The 14,562-nt window shown below is 35.0% G+C and overlaps 1 long non-coding RNA gene across 2 annotated transcripts in view; it reads left to right on the top strand.

Annotated features, from left to right (window-relative positions):
- The first annotated feature begins 6,146 nt into the window (after nucleotides 1-6,146).
- Nucleotides 6,147-14,562, top strand: part of LOC135303311 (uncharacterized) — a 29,715-nt gene continuing 21,299 nt past the window's right edge. The window contains exon 1 of one of the 2 annotated variants that reach the window (XR_010364770.1): nucleotides 6,147-6,348. This is a non-coding gene — a long non-coding RNA (uncharacterized LOC135303311). The remainder of the gene's footprint in view (nucleotides 6,349-14,562) is intronic. The other variant, XR_010364769.1, reaches the window with a different exon arrangement.

The following is a 14,562-nucleotide window of genomic DNA, read 5'->3' as shown; positions in this document are numbered from 1 at the left end:
CAACAATAAGATGTATAGAAAATAATAAAAAAAAAATGTTTATTCCTAGGTGGGAGGATATAATACTGATTAAGAGAAGGATTAAAACATTCAACTCTTGCTTAACCTAAATGTTGTCAAAATAGGTTAATTATAACCACAAATTTAATTTAATTAATTTTAGCAGAATAATACAGAATGAAAATGTCCATTGTTTTTCTTACTGTATGGACACTCAAGTTTTATTAACCAGTACTACAAAAAAATGTAACAGCCTGATTACGGCAAAAAAAGGCTTTTCCATTTTGCAGTTTTATGGTATATTTTATTTCTAATAATCCTCCTTTTTTAATTTGATTTTTAACAGACTAATGTTTATGTCTTATTTGAGGCTATCCAGTTGTAGTGCACACTATCATAAACTGAATTAGTTGCCATTTTTTTTACATGTCAGATAAAATGGCTATTATTACATGATTGTTTTGCTCTTATTCTGTATTTGTGTGGGTGGCAAATCATAAGGGGATCCATTTTACCTTTCTAAACAAGAAATATCTAACCATAGTCCATTCTCTGAAATTTTTTTCCTTTTAGTCATTTGGCAAGTTCATTGCACTTATATGAATAAACATATATAAATATAAAAGTTGCTGTTAAAAAAAAGAAGAATGAAGGAAAAAAGAAATACCACCTTTTTTTCAAATGAAGAGTATAAGGACAAAGTATACATAGGTAGCTTTTCAGGTTAACACTGTCCCTTCAGGCTCTTTTGGGTTATTTTATAGTATTTCAAGTTTGCATGAAATATCTATGATTAAAAATAAAAAAAAAAAAATCTGTTCTAAAAAATTCCATGTCCAAATTGTCAGAGACTGTTCCCAATGAACTGTGGTGAAAATAACAACCACAGGTGTTTTAGTCTGTTCTTGCTTTTTCTACTGCTTTATTACTTCTCAGATATTATACCATGATTTTGTTGTTTTGTCACTGCTGCTGTTCAAATAAATTAATCCCTTTTTCAGATTTACTCTCTAATATGGAAAAATTCTGAGTTTCTAAAGTTGTCACAAATGCCTAATGCCTTCCTGATCACTCAGAGTCCATTGCAAAAAACCCATAATCCTAAACAGTGATGGGCTGATACCCTGCTAGAAGATATTACTGCTGCTAAGTTTAATAAAATAGGATTGACTTGCTCTCTTTATCATGACCAAGATCACATTCTTATAACAATCCAAAGTGACATACTAAAAACTACTACTGAAATGAAGAACTTAGAGACTCAATCCTCAGTTCAGTAAAAACCCTTCTTCTGAGAGCCATTTTCTCCTCTGCTGCACTCAGAGCACAGACTCTCTTTTCTGTGTAGTCAGGTTGAAGACACATTTCCAACTCTTTGTCCTCAGCATAACTTCAGTGTCAGAAAAAGCCACCTTGGTTTCCTCCTGTCTAACACTACACTTTCAGTAACTGTGATCTTTTCTCAATTCTCCAAAGAATCCATAGAAACTGTGCTAAAACTCCTGGAGTTCCTGGAGAAATAAGTGACCAAAAAATTTGCACTGATCCATGAAACCTTACAGAAAAGAAGTAATGTTTATTAATAAACTGAAATACACAATACAAAGTCCTGTTGTTTGAAGAATCAAGCCCTACCTTAATTTGGATTCACTTAGCAAAGTGATTCTGCTTTTCTTGCCCAAAGAATCTTCCTTTCTCTGTTCTGACTACTGTAAAAATTAATAGCTGAACTGTTCACACTTGGATCCTAGGCTTCAAGTCATTAAAATCATGATGTCCACTCATTGTCCCCCAAAATGGGTGGGTACTTCTTCATTTCCATTCAGAGCAACAGAAGAAATAACATACTGTGACTCAGATTGTCACTTTTCTCAGACCTCTAAAAAAGGAATGCTTCCCAAGGAAGATTTAAGTAATTCATCTCAGGTGGGTGATTTTACAGGGACATGAGTACATTCAGTCAAGGATCTTGTTCAGAAAAACATTATGAAACTTCTCTAAAACATTATGAATTTATTGTACATAAGAATTTTAATTTTCCCTACAGAAAATAAGAAGTAAATAACCTGTTTACAGAAAACTTAAAAACTGAGAGTTCTAGATGTTCAACCATTAAAGGAGCTTCTAAAACTTTAGAGGACAGACTATATTTAACTTCTTGAAATTTCTTGTAACCTGAAAAATGTCTTGGGAAATCATGGAGATCGATTTTTTATTTTGTATCATTTTCACTTAGTGAAAGCTGAATTTCTTGTATTAAACTTGAGCATAACTTTTAAATCCATAGAAAGTAAGAATTAGGTTAAAGTCACAAACTGAATGTTGACAACATTCAGCCATAATTTCTCTCTGTTTTTTTTTTTAATTAAGATTTATTCTGATGGGTCATAGAGATGCATTCACATGAAGGTTTATTTTCCTGGTGATGTATTCTTCTGGAAGCACAAAGATATCTATGCAGCCATCTATAACTCAAGCAATATCAATGGGACATTTTGAACACAGTACATCCAAAATACTGAGGCAGAGTTTGTCGCAAGTTGCCATGAATTTGGCAAATTTTTGGTCTTCTATTTAAATGAGGTAAAAATCATTCATAAGACTGTATGATAAATAAGCAATTGTTCAAAAGACCAAATTATTTCCTTTATATTTTTCTATTATTTTCCACTTACTAAATGGAAGCTACCTTAGGAATGTATAATTTATTCATTTTAAAAACGGTACTGTTCCCCCATTGTACTCTCTGGTTGGCCACATACACACAAATGTCCTGTTAACACCAAACTCCCAGTATTTCTTTGAGGTTGTTATAGTTGTGTAAAGCCAAGGTCTATCAGTTATAATTCATTAAGTGTCTTCTAAAGTTCTAAGTTAAGGATACAGTCTCAAGTGGAAAAATATAAAGAAAACACACTTTGAAAACAGAATGCTTTTTTAAAATAAAGGATACCAATGATAATATACAAATGATGAAAACATTCTTTTTCTACTAAAATTCTGTCCTTCCACTTTTCTTGTTGCTTGTCTGTTCCCAATCTGTGCAGCTTTTCAATGAGCATTTGTTTAGTCCTGAACATTGAAAATAACATTCTAATTGCAGCATGCCAGCTATCAGCTCCTCTTCCATTCTAAAATCAGGATTCCGACTCTTATATCCAAGATCCCACTAGGACCAGCTCCATTGTGAAAAGCAGGATTTTTAGCATTATACTAAACCTGCTTTTTATTTAGGATTTAACCAAACACCTGATCTAAGTAGGCCCAATGGTGTTCTGGTGTTGGTTTACTGTCAGAACAATAAAATACAACACCATACACATATATAAAAAGGTCATTTAGGCTGAATTTTCCACTGATATCCAGAAACAGGAATAAAGGACATATAGTATGGAACCTTTTGGCAGAGCCCTCAAAAATCCTATTCTGCCCTGCTTATTTTATCATAATCTGCAGTGAAATATGACTTTAACTAAGGTCTATGGCTTAGATCATCCTTTCTCACCACAATATGAGCAGATAAGCTTTTTTAGCATGTTATTGAAGACATAAAAAATAAATAACATTATTTTATATCTCTAGACAATTAAATGTCAAGAATGACCTTATTACTCCTCCATGCCTTTCTCCTCCCCCCTGTCTCAAGCCTGTCACTTATTTTTATTTACGTACACACAGACTTGATGTTGCGTGGAGTAGGGCTCTGCAGGCCTTCCATTTGGAGTCACATTTCATTAAAATATCTGATAACTGCATGTTTTATTTTCTTCAGTCATTCAAGGAGTTCACAAGGTCTGATGAAAAACACAAAATATTTGGTGTGATATTTTGATGTTAGACCAAATAACAGGAGAGGAAAAACATTAGTTTCTAATTAGAACAGTGTTAACAGACACAAACTATTTCAGTCACCTCACAGTTACCTGTTCAGGCTAATAACCAATTGTACCCAAAAAGTCTCAAAAGAAACAAAACACAGACAAGGAGCCCTCTAAGACAGCTGTGATTCTTAAGTCTAAATAAAACCATGGAAGTAGAAGGTTTGAGAAAAATGTAGTGTGCAGTGTCTGAGTTATTGTTAAGGGAGGCCAGCATTAGAATTTAGATTAGTTTTATCTTCTTTTGATAACACAGCAGAATGGTTGTCAAGTCATAAACCAGACCCTGATCCTCCTAACAGAGGTTGTTGATATTCCTACAGTAGGTCTCAGTTAATACCAGTGGGAGGATAAAAATCCAGTTTGTTTTCATTCAGGATAAATTGCTAAAAGGCAGATTTAACAAAACAAAAGGTTTTCTATATATGAAATGAGATCAACTTTATTCTTGAAACCTGAAACTTTCCCTTGTCTTCCTACCTAAGCTTGTAAAAGTTAGTTATGAGGACTTTGTAAATATTCAGGTTTGGGAACATTTTCCTAGGAAGTACTGGACACCAGTTCTAAACTTTGTTCGTTAAGCATATATGCAGTGCTTCCCATATGATCACATCTAACTTTCCTTCCTGAAAGGGATGTTCAGTTAAAATAGAGGGACATTGGACTAAAGTACATTCACAGGATCCTAACTTTTAGGTACACAAGGTTATATAAAGTCCCAACCCCCTAAAGCAATGACTGTCTTCCTTAAGGGCTGAAAACTCCCAGGTCTTATTCAAAAAGGACATTCTGTCATCATAGAGCTGTTGTGTTGGAGGGAACCTTAAATACCCTTGAGTTCCTTAGGAGGGACACTTTCACTAGATGAGGTTGCTAAAAGCCCCATCTAGCCTGGTCTTGGACGCTGCCAGGGATGAGACATCTTCAGCTTCTCTGGGCAACCTGTTTCTGTGCCTCACCATCCTCACAGTAAAGAATCATTAAAGCAAACATGAAAAAATGTATTGTTTTTACCATGAGAACAAGCATAACATTAATGTTTTAGTACATAGAGCCAGTCTACAGAACGTGTGACTACATTGACAAGTATTCTAAACATATTCCATACATTTATGTTTCTGTTGGTACAACACACTTGACAGCAAGGTGAGTATTTCAAACATAGCTATTAAGAGAATTTATGATGAGACAAAAGATAGCAATAAGTTACTAAAATATAGCAATGAAAAGATGAAGACTTTAGCTAGATGATCTGTATAGCACTAAATCTGCAATCCCCAAATCCTCTGCCTGAGATAACTGATTCCTCTAAATCAACAAGGCAGGAAAGCATGAAAACATGATGTGCATTACAACACAGACGTATTCTCTATGCTGTCTTCAAATCTTCTGTAAAAGGAAAGGAGGGAAAGAAAAAGGATCCAGCACAATACCTGCTATTAGTTTTACTTCCAGCCCTTGGAACAGACATTAAAATTAAATCCCTGATGAAACACTGATGTGTTAATGACACTATAAACTATCCCTTACTAGCAGCATGGTCCTTCTTTACATTTCAATAAGCTTTACAAATCAATAGATGTCTATTGTACCAATGGAAGTTATATTAAAATTTATCTGGTGTGTTTATTTTATGTACTGTGAAAGAACTCTGTAGTGTTTCAACAAAACCCTTGCCTATTTTCTGTTGAGCAGACATTGGTGTCCTCTACAGAAGGGAATTTTCACATCCATCACATTGCCACAGTAAGTTATTTTTGGGTTAGTTCACAGCTGAATACTTCAGAAGAACTTAAACCTGTCTTTTTATGCTGAGTTACCCCAAATATGCTCATCTTAAATAAGTGTAGTACTGGGTAGAAAATAAGCATTTTTCCTCCTCTAGTCCAGTTGCAATTTCTCTAGCATCAAGGAGAGACATGACACATAATCTGACACTAAAAAATATACACAGGGTGTGTTCACCAACACTTCTCAAGGGTGATAGACTTTGCACTCAGTGTTTAGAGCTCATGAACACATCAATTAAAAGAATAGCACAGATCATCTTGATATCTCTTGCACATCTGTGTAGGTACACAGTTTGTGGTAATTGGGAGTGGCTGAGTCTCATTCCCAATGGGTCCAGCTGTGAGCAGCAGGTGAGAAGCATTGACAGCAACAAGACATGGAGTGCCCAGGTGCACTGACCAACCACCAAAGGGAGCAGAGGGCACACAGGTGCAATGCATCAACATGAGAACTGTGAAAGGCTGGGCAAAAGAATAAGAAGGGCAGATACTTGGAGCCTTCTGAAGTGTTTTGGTATTACTCTGTATGGGTTAAGCTTTCTGGTAGTATATGATGATACTCTGTGTATTGTGGTTGCCTTGACTGTGACACATGCTGTGACACACCTATGTGCAGCAGATTTCACTGTTCCCTCGAGAGGATGCAGCTGAAGTATTTTATGGTGCTTCAGAGACATAAGGTAAGAATAAACCATACAAAATACCAAGATATATTTTAAATGGAGTATTCTAAGTTATGTTTATCTAATTACACTCTGACAGTGTTTGTCTCTGTGTATATCCTATACTTGTTCTCAAAAAGCCCTTAGAGCAGAACAGTTTCAGGGCTAATGTATGCCCAACTCATTATTTAACCGTTTCAAATTTTAGCTAAGACACTGACTATAAGCTTGTGAAATGGCTAGTTATATTTAAAAAGATCAGAAACATGAAGTGACTAGGATCTTGCATTACTTGTATATGTAAAGTTATGTTAGACTGCTTTGGGTCTCTCTGAAAGGTTTTTATGTATGCTCTTCCAGGACCTCTTTCCTGTCCTTGTTTTAATATCTTATATTTTTGTATTATACCATATAGAAATGCAACCTAAGATGATTACAGAATATCACTTTCCTTTCCTATTTCTGATTTCTACTTGGTATTGTGCTTTCTACTCAATTACTAGAGAAGACATGTTCCTTTCTAGCCAATATTAGGAAGCTAAAAATGAAGTTTATTGTGGTTTGGGATCACCAACATAAAGAATATTTGCAGATCTTTGCCTATGTAAGGAAAATGAAATTACTTCTCCTGGTACAAAGTGGAAACCTTTATCTTAATTACACAAGACTCCACCAGGGGAAGACCTGACACTGGCTGATCTTTTATAGCCACTGTTGGCTTTTTCACAGAAATAAATGAAATGGGTTCATTTTACATTCTGTTTCAAGAAGAGAGTGTCAGCACCCAACCCACACACCAGAAAAATCTCTCAGGAAACACCAAATCTTTCATGGGGAAAGAACAGCATAGGTATAAACCAGTGGAATATTTACTGACTACCTTGCTTCTGTCCTCTGCCATAAATCCCCATTACTTGCAGCAAGGTAAAGAGCATTTCATTTGATGTAATGAGGAATGTTATAATTTCTTAAGTATAACAAATACAATTGTATTTATTGCAGCATTTGGCTTTACAAGTCTCTCTTCTGTTTTAACTGATATGATAGCACTATAAATCTTGGAGCCAAAAAAGCTTTTTTTTTTTTTTTACCACTTGTTTGGATTGATAAATTTGAATTTAAAAAAATAGGAATAAGAGAAAAAAAGAGGTGTCTGGTGGCTTTGTGTTGCTGTTGCAAGTACATCCAGATATAGCTAAAGTATTTTCATTGGTATATTTTAATATAATATATATTATGTAATTTATATTGTTATATAAAAATATAACTATATTCATTATTTAACATATTATAATAATGTGTAACATAATTTTATATATTTATATAAAAATACATATGTCCTGGTTATAATATAATGTGCAGGTGGGGAAAAAACTTTACCTCAGTGAAGAGCCCCTCTTTTCACAGATTGTGAGTCTCTTTGTTCCTTTTGACAATGATTGAGATTGTGATTCCTTGAGAGTCTCTGAAAATCAAAGTTAAGCGCAAGAGGGATAACTGATCTTTTACTTAGGTCTTTAACAAAAGTCCTATTAATTCCAGCAAGAGCAGAATTTGGCTTTCAACCAGCAGGTTTGGTCCATCTGTAAATAGTCCAATTCCTCCTGTTTAATACTTCTAAATAAAAGGTTAGTCATGCTCCAAAAACAATGTAAATGCAACTAAAGGTTAATCTTCCTCTCAGGATTCCATTGCCTTAAGGTTACACATGCAATTTCTTTAAAGAAGATGTGTTCAGGCATATGTAACCTGACTGTACTTGGAAAAACATCTGGAAATAGTGACCTAAAGTGGCTAATGCATTATTAATTTCAGAGAATAGAATAGAAAAATAGTGGTTTCCTGACAAATTAAACTGAGATATAACTTGTCTTCTGTACTTTGTTCAAAGGATCTAAGAGAAATTGGCCAGTGATGTGTAGTGCTAACAATTATATAGAGAAAACTATCATTTAAACTAAATTGTGTTCCTTGGAAACTATTCTTAAAAATAAAACATTTCTGTTCAGCTCCTAGATTGCTAGTGGAGAATTATTATCAAATGTCCCTTTTTACTACTTCAAAATAGCAGTTTTGCAAAACTGAAAGGGATTTGAAATCACTTGTCATTTCTTGTTATATTTCCTCTCTATACTGCTGTGTATTCAGGACTGCCTTACACGCTGAGACAAGGGCTTTGGAGTGAAGGAGTCTTTTCCTGAATAGCAGAAAAGGTGCCTGCAATATACCATCTAACTTCCTCACAGGGCTTCTGAAAGCTTAATTTTTTTGAAAATATTTTGAGACTCTTTACATATAGTTTCCTTGGAACTACAGCATTTCCATTGTCATATTAAAGCCTTCATTACTTTTCTTTTTCCCTTGTACATGCTTCTCTGTTTAAAATATTTGAGGGAGATTATGAGCACTATGTGAAATAACAACTATCTGTCAGCATCTGCAGCTTGATGGTAACGTCTGTGTCAGCTGCACAGAAAGTATTTTGCAGGTGGCTGTGTGAAATCCCGCTATCCAGAAGCGAGCTGAGTCCTCCCTGTTTTCAGTGTTCCTGCACATCTGATTTCAGTTACAACATTTAAGCAAGACTCGCAACATCAGACCATATGTTTGATAACTGAAACATTTGCAGCAGGGCAAAGCCTGGGTGTGTGTTGATCACTTGGCTGCTGGGTTCTACATCTGCCGTAACAAAGAAAGTACATGACTAATGCTGCACCTCTTCAAAAAGGAAAATTAGTACTTCTGAAGTGGTAAAGGTCTGACAGATTGCCAGATAATTTAAGGGGTACTGCCAAAATCTGGTCAGCAGAGGATCTGCAGCAAGGATCAGCTTTAATGGGTTTGAAGTTGTTTTACTGAATAGGAAAACACTGGAGCCCTGTATGTCTTAGAGAACACAAAATTGGAATGAATGTCCTTTTGTAAAACAAAGGAGAGACTGCATGCCACATTATGAAAAAACAGTGCTTTACCAGTTGTAGAACCTTCCTTGTGAGGATTAAAGTATGTTTTAATGACCAATAATGAAATTTCACAATACCCTTCCTGCAGTCAGGTCTTTAAGGATCAGATGGAGAAGGAAGTCAAAGTACTTGCAAACGGCATCAGGAACAAACCAAAAAAACTTAGTCAGCACTTTGAGTGTGGGATCTTGTCTTGTTGTTGTCGTTTGGTTTGGTTTTTACTGATTTTTTTAAATTAAAATCTCACAACATTTTTGTTTTTCATTATTAAAACAAATAAAATAATAAAGTAAAAGTATTATTTATTCTGATGCTTAGTTTTATGAATTCCTGTTCATTTTAAACCACATATTTTTAACAGTTGTCTCTCCCTTTTTTGTTTGTTCTTTGCTTTTTAATTAATTCAGATTTTGTTAACTAGGTGAATGAATCTACCCTGTATGGTTATGGCTTTCTTCTTTCATTTATAGCAGACACAATTGCCATATGCACTTAAATTATTTCATAGTCCAGAAGACAAGTTCAAGCCCATTTCGGAGTGTTTGTTTTTACTTAAATTCTATGACATAATAAAAGAATACTTTAGAGGATGAAACTGTAAACTAGTGCTGAAAAGATCTAAGAAATACTTGCTCAAAATGTAGAAGCACCAGTTCCCACCAAGGAAAACAATTTAAAATCACTATTTACTTTGCATAAGAAATAATATAAACACAAGTGCAAATGGTATAAATAATATTATATAGATTATATTCTTGTCTAACATAAACACACCTATGGCCATTAAAAAGCTTAAAAATATTGATATTTTTGAACATCTGTATATTAATTTTTCTCTATAAGTGCCTCTAAGGAAATTTTTAGCTTAAATAGGGGTTTTGAGAGGAAAGAAATCCCTCTCCTCCTTCAATATTACAAAGTTAGAGCACTAGGCTGGAGCAGAGTTTAGAAGCCTAGCTAATTTTTTTGTACCAAAGGCACATTAATCTTTTTGAGGTTTGTTAGATATTTGCCTAACAACTTGTAAAATTTTCCAGTCACTGTGTTTGTGGGGGTTTTTTGGGGGAATTTTCTTCCTTATGAAAACAAACTAAACAACAACCAAATCTCATAGGTGCTGTACATGCAATGAGGCTACAAGATCCTTCAATAGCTTCAAGTCTTTTCTTACTAAAATTCAATTTCATTGTGTGTGGTATTAATTGTGCTGCTCACTGTTTCTGGTGAATATACAGGCAGTTTTGAACATCTGCATTGCAGAACACCAAGGCAAGGGGCAGTTTCTGATTGATTCAAACTGAAATTTGTTTAGTTATCAGTGGGATGCTATTTGGATCTGTGCTATGTTGTTCAGTAAAAAAACAATACTAAAGAACTGACAAGTTTGATGACAAAAATTGATTCAGAACAACCAAAACTAAAACTGTCATGAGCTAGTCTTGTACTGACTGACTTGGCAATGAAATCCAGTGTCAGAGCTGCAAAATAAGGCATGTAGGTGAAAGCAATCCTGTGAAGCACTTTAATAGTTTTTTGTTTGGGTTTCTTTTTTTAGTTGCTTAAGAAGATGATCTGATGTGTCACTTTCAGTAGAAAATTCAGCAATGTCAAAAAAAAAAAAAAAAAGAGGTCCCAAACTGAACATCAGCAATTATTAGCAAAGGAATTGAGAGATGAACAGCAGAAGTGCACTTCTGGCTGAAACAAAATCCAGGGTATTGCCTGCAGTTCTTTTAAAATAGACAAAATAGAGCTAGAAAGATGGAAAAAGCTAGTGAAATGCTGAGATTATGAAAATTCTGATGTAGGAATTAAAAGCTGTTTTACAGATGAGAAGAGAATAGTCATGAGTGACTTGTAAAAAGAAAGAAACATGTAACTTTCATGCTTGCACCCTTCTCCCTGCACCTTCTGTTTTGCGAAAATGCTTTTAGATGTTTAAAGGAAGCTTTTTTCAACAATATGCAACAGTGTTTACCACAAGCCACTGGCACAAACATGTTTATGATTTCATGAAATTATTAAAAACCCAAAATAGACAGTCCCCTTGAAGGAGAGGGATTAGGGATTATTATGTGTAAGATGCGTTGATGGGGATATGAGTTCAAGTTCTCCAGAATATTTGTCTAATTAATCTTATTTGTCTGAAAGGAGTTTAATATGTACAAAGGAAAACAAAGCTTGATGGTTGCATGCTGCCTATTTTATGGGTAGAGTAGGCATTTGTAGTGAATTTTGGCATGAGACAGCAAAAGAGAACATTCTTTCTCTAGGTTCTTTTTTCCAAAAGATGGTCTAAACCTGAATCAGGTGCCCTGTAAAAGGAATTTGTAGCCAGATTATACATGGGATATATTAAACAGAAAACTGCTTAACATAAGAGACTCAGAGGACAAACATATGTGTCACAATTATGAGAGAGAAGGGATTCAGAACATAGTTTGGATTTTTGAGATCTTCAGGTGTATTGCCATTGGTACTATTGATAATAAAATTCAACCAAATTAATTTTAAGAGGGACAGTTTAATGCCTATAGGAATTCCTTAGTCTATTAATAACAAATAAATCTTATACCAATTGCAGATCTTCAGTTCATGCACAGCAAAAAAAAAAACTGCTTTGTCCTGTCGATAGCTAACTTTCTCTCTGCTCTAATCACCTTCATATTACGCACATAGTACTGGATTCATTCTGTCAGAGCAAGTGAAATATTCCCCAATTACTGCATGTGTCATGAGGGCCAAGAACAATGGTATAACTTCTCTGATGGAACTGAGAGAGTTTTGCAGAAACCTGCTCGGCCAGCAAGTGCTCTGTCTCTCTCTCTTTATAGCCTACTAAGCTCATTTTGTAATGATCTTAAGCAAAGAAATTTAAGACTGAAAACTACAAAAAAAATTCCTATGATGGTGATTCTCTTAACTTCCTGAGAGAAGTATGAAATACCTACTACTGGACTAGGTAAAAGGTTGGTAAATGTGACCCAGGGACATCTGTCCATTTCTGGTATTGAAAGGTGGTAAGATACCCCAAAGTGTCTTCTTCATCTCTTTTTTTCTGTGAGCACAAGAAACCAATGGAATAATGTTCATACATCCAGAGCTATTGCAAAATGCTTTTTTGTTGTCTGAATGAAGCCTTGGTGCCAAAGTTACTACACAGTTGTCCTTTGTTGTGGTAAATGCCAAAGGATATTAAGGTGGTAGTGGGAGAGAAAACAAGACAGGCAGCAATAAAGCTCAGTATATACTGGGCCTGCCTGATTTGCTAAGCCCAGCCTGCTCAGGAGAGCTTCTGCAGCTCCCTCTCTTCTCAGGGGAGGCAACACAGCAAGACAAAGAGGCTGTGGGGTGGTATAAGCACAGCCTGAGTGCCAGTGAAAAGAACATGTTATGGTGGAGAATGTCCAAATCTGTCATGATTTTGGTAGCTAGGTACTTGCTCAGCAATGAGGGACATGTTGGAGATAATGGACGAACTCATTGTGCCTGTTTATAGTAGGAAATTACTTGTGGGTGAAGAGCACAAGATATGAGTGGTGGTCTGGAAAGTTCAGAGACAGATAAAGGCAAAAGTTTTGGCAAGGAAACTGTGAAGGCGAAAGTAATATGGGTTGATATTTTGTGAGGGTCACATGGTATGAAATGGCAAGTGGGTGCTACTGTGAGCCCAAATGCCCATGGTAGTGGGCACTACTGTTCCTCCTGTGACTGTGACATTCTTACTGTGGACATGTAACTAAGCCCACTAAGGTTGCTGCCATCTTGTTCTAGAATCTCACAAATTATGCAAAACTTCTAGAAAATATTTTGGTTTCAGACTTAATTACAAAGTCAGGAGTGTATTTAATTATATCATTGCCATAGACATTGTCCAAGTTGAGAAATAGCAAAGAAGGAAATCCCTTTTAGTAAATTTTCATATCTTCTTTTCCTGAGGATTGGATAGAATTCTGCCAACCTCACCCTTGTACCTATTAGCATATCCTGGGAAATTAGTTTGATAATGTCTGCTCTCCCCATAATATTTTTCCATGTCTTTGATGTAATATTTTTCACTTTTATTACCATGAGTAGTGTCTGAAAGGAAGTCACAGACTTCTATAATTACTATATTTTCAGTGCCACATATATATGTATAATCAGATCTTGGCTGTCTTAAGATGTCTTGTTTACTGTGGCACAGTTTTCTGATGGGTTACAGTTATGTAAATGAGAGCATATGACTTGTTAAATCTAGTTTGATTTCTTCCTCCCAGATCAGTTTAGAATAATAGAAGTAAGCTGCTCATTTTGCATCCACTAGATGCCTCATGGTAAGCTAACATCAGGACTTTTTTAATTTGAAATTCATCGCTGTGTCAAGCAGAAAGATGCTTTTATTTAACACAAGAGAACAATTGGATGCCTGAGGCACCTGTGTTCTATTTTCTCATCTGCCATTAATTCACTATGTGTCTTAAGCAGTTCACTTAAACCAAGGTGTTTATACTCACTCAGCTAAATATACCTGAATAAACAGCATGATTTTACCATTTTTTTGTGTGTAAAAAAAAATTACACTTCACTATTAAGTGCTTTGATGTGAATTTAAATTCTTAACTATTCATAAATTTGAAAAGTTTAGAATAATAATGGTTTTTTCCTTGATTTCAAATATGTTTCATGGGTATAAATATTCACATTTAGGCTGTTTTAAGAAATGAATGGCTTTCTAAGGGGATATAATACCTTCAGAAAAATATTATCTAGAAATAAAATACAGTAATATTCATGGAGATAGAAAAACAATTTTAGAGTTTAGGAAGATGTTGGGAATTGGTAGGAACTAGCCATGGAGTTCTCTTCCTCCCTGTTTCATCTACCTCCCTCCTACAAAACCAGGAATTCATATCCTGTTTCCTAATCCGTACTCTCATCAAGCTCACTGATGATTTTCTGGTCTGCAATGTTGAATGTTGCACCAGAGCACCATGATCTGGATCAATTTCAGCCAATTCAGTTATTTGAATTTGACCAATCCTATAAGCTCACAAATGAGCACAAGTTACAAGTCTTTTTTAAATTAAGTCTAAGTTTCTAAAACATACTTTTGGATCAGAGACTAGGCTTTGGACTGGGCTGAGACATTGGGTAATACATTCAGATTCTGCTTGCAACCTTACAGTCTGCATGCATTTGAAAATATTTTCTAAGCTCAGCTATATTTTAAGAGAGAATAGTAAAAGTCAAGAATATCTTTAAAGCTTGGATTCATTCTGCTGATGTT

Source organism: Passer domesticus, chromosome 6 (assembly GCF_036417665.1).
Source record: "Passer domesticus isolate bPasDom1 chromosome 6, bPasDom1.hap1, whole genome shotgun sequence".
NCBI classification, from domain to species: Eukaryota; Metazoa; Chordata; class Aves; order Passeriformes; family Passeridae; genus Passer; species Passer domesticus.
This window is presented reverse-complemented; position numbering and strand designations above follow the sequence as displayed.